This window comes from Sinocyclocheilus anshuiensis, unplaced genomic scaffold (assembly GCF_001515605.1).
Source record: "Sinocyclocheilus anshuiensis isolate Anshui unplaced genomic scaffold, SAMN03320099.WGS_v1.1 scaffold1891, whole genome shotgun sequence".
In the NCBI taxonomy this organism is placed as follows: Eukaryota; Metazoa; Chordata; class Actinopteri; order Cypriniformes; family Cyprinidae; genus Sinocyclocheilus; species Sinocyclocheilus anshuiensis.
The window spans coordinates 438,511-445,579 of record NW_015549560.1 but is presented as its reverse complement, the minus strand read 5'-3'; positions in this window follow the sequence as shown (position 1 = coordinate 445,579).

The following is a 7,069-nucleotide window of genomic DNA, read 5'->3' as shown; positions in this document are numbered from 1 at the left end:
AGCAGCTGTGACTTGACTTGACTCATGAAGATCAACTGTGACTTGACTTGCCTCATGACGATCAGTGATGACTTGATTTGACTCATGACGATAGATGATGATTTGACTTGACTCATGAAGGGCAACTTGACTTGCCTCATGAAGGGCAGCAGTGACATGACCGAGCGTTGTAGTCGCCGCCATTTTGTGAACAGGCTCCGCTGTCGTCGCCGCTAATGGCGACCGTGAGATTTTGTCAGCCACAAGCTCAGGGACATTCAAGTGTACTGATCGCTACTCCGGTGATTCAACCTGTTCGTGAAATGGCGGCGACTAGAACGCTCGGTCATGTCACTGCTGCCCTTCATGAGGCAAGTCAAGTCACAGTTGCCCTTCATGAGTCAAGTCAAGTCATCGCTGATCATTCTGAGTCAAGTCAAATCATCACCGATCATCATGAGTCAAATCAAGTCATCACTGATCGTCATGAGGCATGTCAAGTCACAGTTGATCTTCATGAGTTAAGTCGTCACGGTTGATCGTCATGAGTCAAGTCAAGTCATCACTGATCGTCATGAGGCGTGTGGACACTGCAAGGATTTTATTAGCCCTTAAACAAGACACGCAATCTTTGGAGACTTATATTTGAGAGTTTGTAGCCATTGCTCACTACTCGGATTTACCGGACATTATTTTAATAGAGTTTTTTTGTGATGGAGTGAATCAACCTCTTCAATCTAAGCTTAGGGTCCGCGTTCATCACTCAGCCAGTTTCTGGATTATGCTTTGTTAACTGTTGGCTCTCTATTCACTGTTGGTGTCGCGGAGGAGGAACGCGACATCGTGTCTGCGCCGGTAATGGCGACCGTGAGATTTTGTCAGCCACAAGCTCAGGGACATTCAAGTGTACTGATCGCTACTCCGGTGATTCAACCCATTCGTGAAATGGAGGCCGCACATGAGTGGAAGGTAGGACGCAATAGAGAGCCAACAATCAACAAAGCATAAACCAAAAACTGGCTGAGTGACGAACGCGGACCCTCGCGTCTAAGCTTTGGCTGAAGAGGTTAGTTCACGCCATCACAAAAAAACTCTATTAAAATAATGTCCGGTAAATCTGAGTAGTGAGCAATGCAAAAGGGTCTGGCTACAAACTCTCGAATATAAGTCTCCAAAGATCGCGTGTCTTGTTTAAGGGCTAATAAAATCCTTGCGGTGTCCATGCCTGGCCCATGTCCACTTGAACAGCTGCTGGATCCTTGTGTGGCCGAGTATTCTGTTACAGGACGAACGAGACGTGAGACGTGCAGATCCATTTGCAAGCTTTATTTAGGAGACGTGGTCAGAAACAGGCATGGGTCAGACAATGGCAAACTGGTATGAAGAAGACAAGGCAAGAGCAATCAGGTAAACAAGCGAGGTTCAGTCAATGGTGAACGTAATCCAACAGGGCGAGACTAGAGGGATAATCCAGGTACAAGGAAAAGGTCCAGGCAGGGGCAAACAGTATCCGAAAAGGGCAAGATGAGAGAGGTAATCCAAAGTACACAGGCAATGATCAGAACACGAGAAAACACAGACAAGGCAAGACTAAGCTAAGACTAGGAAACTTAAAGCAGGCTCCGTAAGGTAGCTATCAGCTATAGCAGTGATACACGCTAAACAATACTCGACGTTGAATGGTGGTGTGAGACTAATTTATATAGTGTGTGTTATTGGTAGCAACTGTGTGTGATTGGTTTCAGGTGAGCTTGTGATTAGTGCAATGGAGCATGGGAAATGTAGTCCAGGGTGATAAACATAAAGCAGGCTCCGTAAGGTAGCTATCAGCTATAGCAGTGATACACGCTAAACAATACTCGACGTTGAATGGTGGTGTGAGACTAATTTATATAGTGTGTGTTATTGGTAGCAACTGTGTGTGATTGGTTTCAGGTGAGCTTGTGATTAGTGCAATGGAGCATGGGAAATGTAGTCCAGGGTGATGTGTAACAGTCTGTGTAGTGTGAGAGTCCATGTGGAGAGTGGGTGACCTCTGGTGGTGAGTGAACAGAAGTTTATAGACCGGATTCGTGACAGATGGAACACTGAATAATGTCACTGACTAGGTTTCTGCATCTGCATTTAAACAAACTGTTTAATGCGAAATACGTTTCTTCTCATGTTTTTCACTATACGGGCCACAAGGGAAATATTAAGGGAATAATTTAAGACAGTTATATACCGTTATCAGCATATGTTGAAGTAGTTTCGTCTCTCGTTGACTCAGAGAATATGCGCCGTTAATGCAGCTTTAGAAAGCTCCGTCAGTTTTTTTTAACTTTCACTTTCTCTATAGTCAATTGACTGACGTTTAACTCTTGCACGCAGTTTGCGCGTTGCTTGCTTGTGTTGCTTGACCCCTCCTCCGTAATATCAATTGTTTATAGGCCACATATTAGGCACTTCTCTCTTTTTTTAGGTTTTTAATGTTTATTTTTCCATGTTAATGAAAGTTGGGGGGGGGGGGGCCGGGGCGAAGCAAGTTTCTGATGGGGCTATAGCACCATCAAGCCCTGCCCTAGCGCCGCCACTGCGCATTCGCATGCGTATGAATGGAAGTCAATGGAGCGGAAAGTGCAGTGTGACCGCGGCTTGACAACAGAGATGTCAAAAGTATCTGGGCTGCGTTTCCCGAAACCTTCTTAACACTATGTCGTTCTTAAGTTATGCCTTAAGTTGTACCTTATCGTTAATATGTGTTTCCTAGGGGTGTAATGGTACACAAACATGACGGTTCGGTACCTCGGTTTTGACATCACAGTTCCTTACGGTTTTGGTACTGCAGGGGGAAAAACTAAACATAAAATTGCTTTTTTAAAATTAAACCGTGGTTTACTGAACAAATGGCAAAATGGTTTCTTTAAAGGGGTCATATGATGCGATTTCAAGTTTTCCTTTCTCTTTGGAGTGTTACAAGCTCTTGGTGCATAAAGAAGATCTGTAAAGTTGCAAAGACTAAAGTCTCAAATCCAAAGAGATATTCTTTATAAAAGTTAAGAGTCAGCCACGCCTACCTAAAACGCCTCGTTCTAACACACCCCCACATATCTACGTCACTATGTGGAAATATTAGCATAATGCCGCCCAAATGTGCACGCAAAGAAAGAAGGCGTGATTTCAGGAACAGCAGTCGTGTTGATGCAGCCATGTCAGGGAGACGCTGTGTTTCAGTGCGAAAGCAAAAGCACTTTATTTGGCCTTCCGGAAGTAGATGCAATTAGGAATCATTGGTTAAAATTTATTTACAACAGAACAGCACAACCCAGATGTTCGAATTTGTGCAACGCATTTTATGGACGACAGTTTTTTGAACCTAGAAGAGTACAAGGCTGGATATTTCTAGAAAAAAAAAATGGGTCAATTCCGACTTTGCTATGACAATCTGGCGCTTCTGAATCAGCGACTGTAAGTGTGTTTTGTTATTAGTTTAAGCATTTGCTATTGACTGTTCAAATGCGGAGTTTTGCGCAGCGCAGAGTAACGCATCGTGTGTGTGTGTGTGTGAGGGGAACAGGGTCACATCACAGCAGTAAACACATCACAGCCTGTCAGAAATCATAGCACGTCAGCTGTCTTAACCGCGGCTTGTGTACTGCATCATCACTGTCTGTCACGCGACTCTGTTGCCCTTTCAGGCTTGAACTGATGGTAAAACTAACGACATTATTAACTGTCTTGATATTTACTTTGAAAGCTGAAGCTCGTGATCGGGGCATAGAGGACCTACAATAATGTACAGTATTTGAAAAATAATGTGTTTTTTGAACATTAAAGCATGTCAACATAATACAAATACACAAAATAATGATCTTTAAAATAGCATCATATGACCCCTTTAAATACATTTAATTACAATTAAAATTTTCTTAGGGATAAAAATCTACCTCAGATTCTGCTCTAAACTATAGGGAGCCATTTACATGATTTATTATAAGGTTACAATTAACAACAGAGCCCGAACTTAAATTTAATGACTATTTATTTTTTATAGAATAATCAACACTCAAATAAAAAAAAATTGTGAGCAAACATGTAAATTGCACATAATGCAGTTTTTAGATTAACTTCTGAATTATACAATTTCTGTTTGTTGTTGAAATATCATTTACACAGTGGCTGTCATAATTGTTTCATAACAGATTTATTTAAACATACATTTAATAATTATTCTAAGACATCTCTAACAGTTCAAATAAAATGTAATGAGTACATAGTCTAATATTTAGTGAAATGCTCTTCTTTGCACTTCACTTCTCTAGCGAATGAGCTGTGGACACTGATGACATGCCTGAGGTAAATTAAATGCTATGCACATTTTGTTTACAAGCTGTATTGATGTGTTTCTGCGGTTGAAACGCTGATTGAGCGATTACATGAGGCATGAGATGTTCATTCTTGTTTATTTTGCGTTAAAACTAGTATTAAAGAGGAAGAGATGATCGCGCTGCTGTTAGAACTGAGGTGTTTATACAGCGATCATCGCACCACATCAACGAGCGTCAAAACGGCATTTATTGTTTGAATTTCCTGAATAAAATGGACATAATTTGAAAGATGAGACTTTGTTTCTTATTAGAAGTAACTATATATAAAACTGGAAATTTCTAATGAAGTCCCGCTCCTGCAGTGGTTAAAACAGTGCTGTAGCCTATTTGTTCGGTACACATGCGTACCTAACCGAAAGACCCGTACCGAAACTTTTCGATACGAATACGTGTACCGTTACACCCCTAGTGTTTCCAGAAACCTAAGTATACCTTCTGTAAGTCATACTTTCGTAAAATTGGTCTGGACCAGTCTTAGCTATAGCCTACCTTATCACTGTTGACAGTTCACTGTTCTTTACGTCTCAGTCTAGGTAATACACCCAGTGTTCAATTAAGCTGCAATTCTTTAAAAATTATATATATATATATATATGTATATGTATAAAGATAAATAAATGATATATATAAAGAGACATACTCAATGGAGCTACCCCCTCAGCCCCGAAATTCAGCTGCTGGCGGCTCATCTCTCTCTCTCTTTTTTCTCCGCCATAGTAGCTGTTAATTATATGTTTCCATTGTTGTGCTTTTATAGAGTAGCTCATCCAGTAACATAAATTAATGATTTACACCAATATGTGATGCGTCTGCTGGGCAATCAACCCTGGTTGTGGAGTAAGTGAGCACTCTTACCTTTTCTGTTGGGCTTGTGCAGTGTGTGTGTGTGTGTGTGTGTGTGTGTGTGTGTGTGTGTTTTCTCTCTCTCTCTCTTCTGTTAAAATCTGTTAAATTACTAAGCAGTGTCTCATGTAGATTTTTTTCCCTTGTGTTTTATGTGGTGACCACTGGCAGGTGCTCTGGGCATATATTTTTCTTTCTTGGTTTTATTCCTTGACGTATGTTGCAAAGCGAAAGTAAAAGTTTCAGCAAGTTCGTTGCATTCTAACAGGAAAGAGTTCCTTGTCTTTATTTAAAATCAACACTTTTTTTTTATAAAGAACACGCTTTCTCAGATAACGCAGTGAAGCAGCCCGTGCATAGAATGAATAATCGATTCTCGAGGCATCGATATCAACTAATTCAGCACCACCTCCATGGACAGCACCTGGTAACGTCGCACGTAAGGAGGTATATCTTAAGCAGCCTCCTAGCCTCTCTTCGCGCTACGAAGACTCTAAAGGTATGCCTTAACTAAAGCTGTACCTTTTCTAGGCGTGTTCCCCAAACTATACCTTAGGAGGCTGCTTAAAGGGGTCATATGATGCGATTTCAATTTTTCCTCTTGAGGAATTCGGCCAATCACAACGCACTGGATAGCTGGCCAATCAGAGCACACCTCACTTTTTCAGACCGATGAGCTTTGTAAAAATCGACACGTTTCAGAAAGGCGGGGCATAGAGGAGAAACAATAATGTACAGTATGTGGAAAATAATGTGTTTTTTTAACCTTAAACCGCATAAACACATTTCATTACACCAAATAAACAAAATAATGTTCTTTTTAGCAGCATCATATGACCCCTTTAAGCGACGTTACCAGGTGCTGTCCATGGCTGTCCAAAAAACCTACATGAGACACTGCTTAATAATTTAACATCTTCTAACAAAAGAAAAAAAGAAAGAAAGAAAAAACATAGGCCTACACAAGTCCAACAGAAAACTATTCTGGTAAGAGTGCTTTCCAACAAGAAGCACTTCAGTTCAAATTGTATTTATCAGGACTCATGGGATCTTATAAAAAATAATACAAATTGCAAACTAAATCCAACACTGGATATTTTATATAATTTCGAAATGAGTCCGTGAACTGCATCCTCATGCCCAAACATATCATGCGTATCACTAACTGGCAGTATGCCTTCACTGGCCTTTGAAAGGGTCATTTATATTCTCATAATATATTTTCCATAGTGTCTTCATTTACTCCACAACCAGGGTTGATTGCCCAGCAGCAGCATCACATATTGGTGTAAATCACCAATTTCTGTTATTGGATGACCTACTCAATAAAAACGCAACAGGAGAAACATATAATCAACAGCTACTATTGCAGAGAAAAAGAGAGAAAGAGCCGCAGGCAGCTGAATTTGTCTCGACAAAATCGGACCAACAAGATCTAAAAGCTGCTGAATTTGCTGGCGTGCCGGCAATTTTTGTTTTTGTTTGTTTGTTTGTTTGTTTTTGTTTTGTTTTAATTTAAAAAAAATCTAAAGTTTTAGTGCACATATACACTATATGGATCCGCGTACGGCATCATCTTTGATTTTGCACAACTATTATATTCGTATAGAATGAGATGTAAAGAACAGTTAACTGCCAAACGTGATAAGGTAGCTAAGACTGGTCCAGACCAACCTTACAAAAGTATGACTTACAGAAGGTATACTTAACTAAGAATGTTTCGGGAAACACGTAAAGGGTTCTTTTTATTGAACCCTTAAAAAGGACATTTAGAACATTTTAGGGGTCCCAAATATGTAATATGTTTAAGGTTCTATAGAACCTTTTCTTCTAAGAGTGTACACACACTTTGTAACAAACTCACCATATCTTTAAAGTCT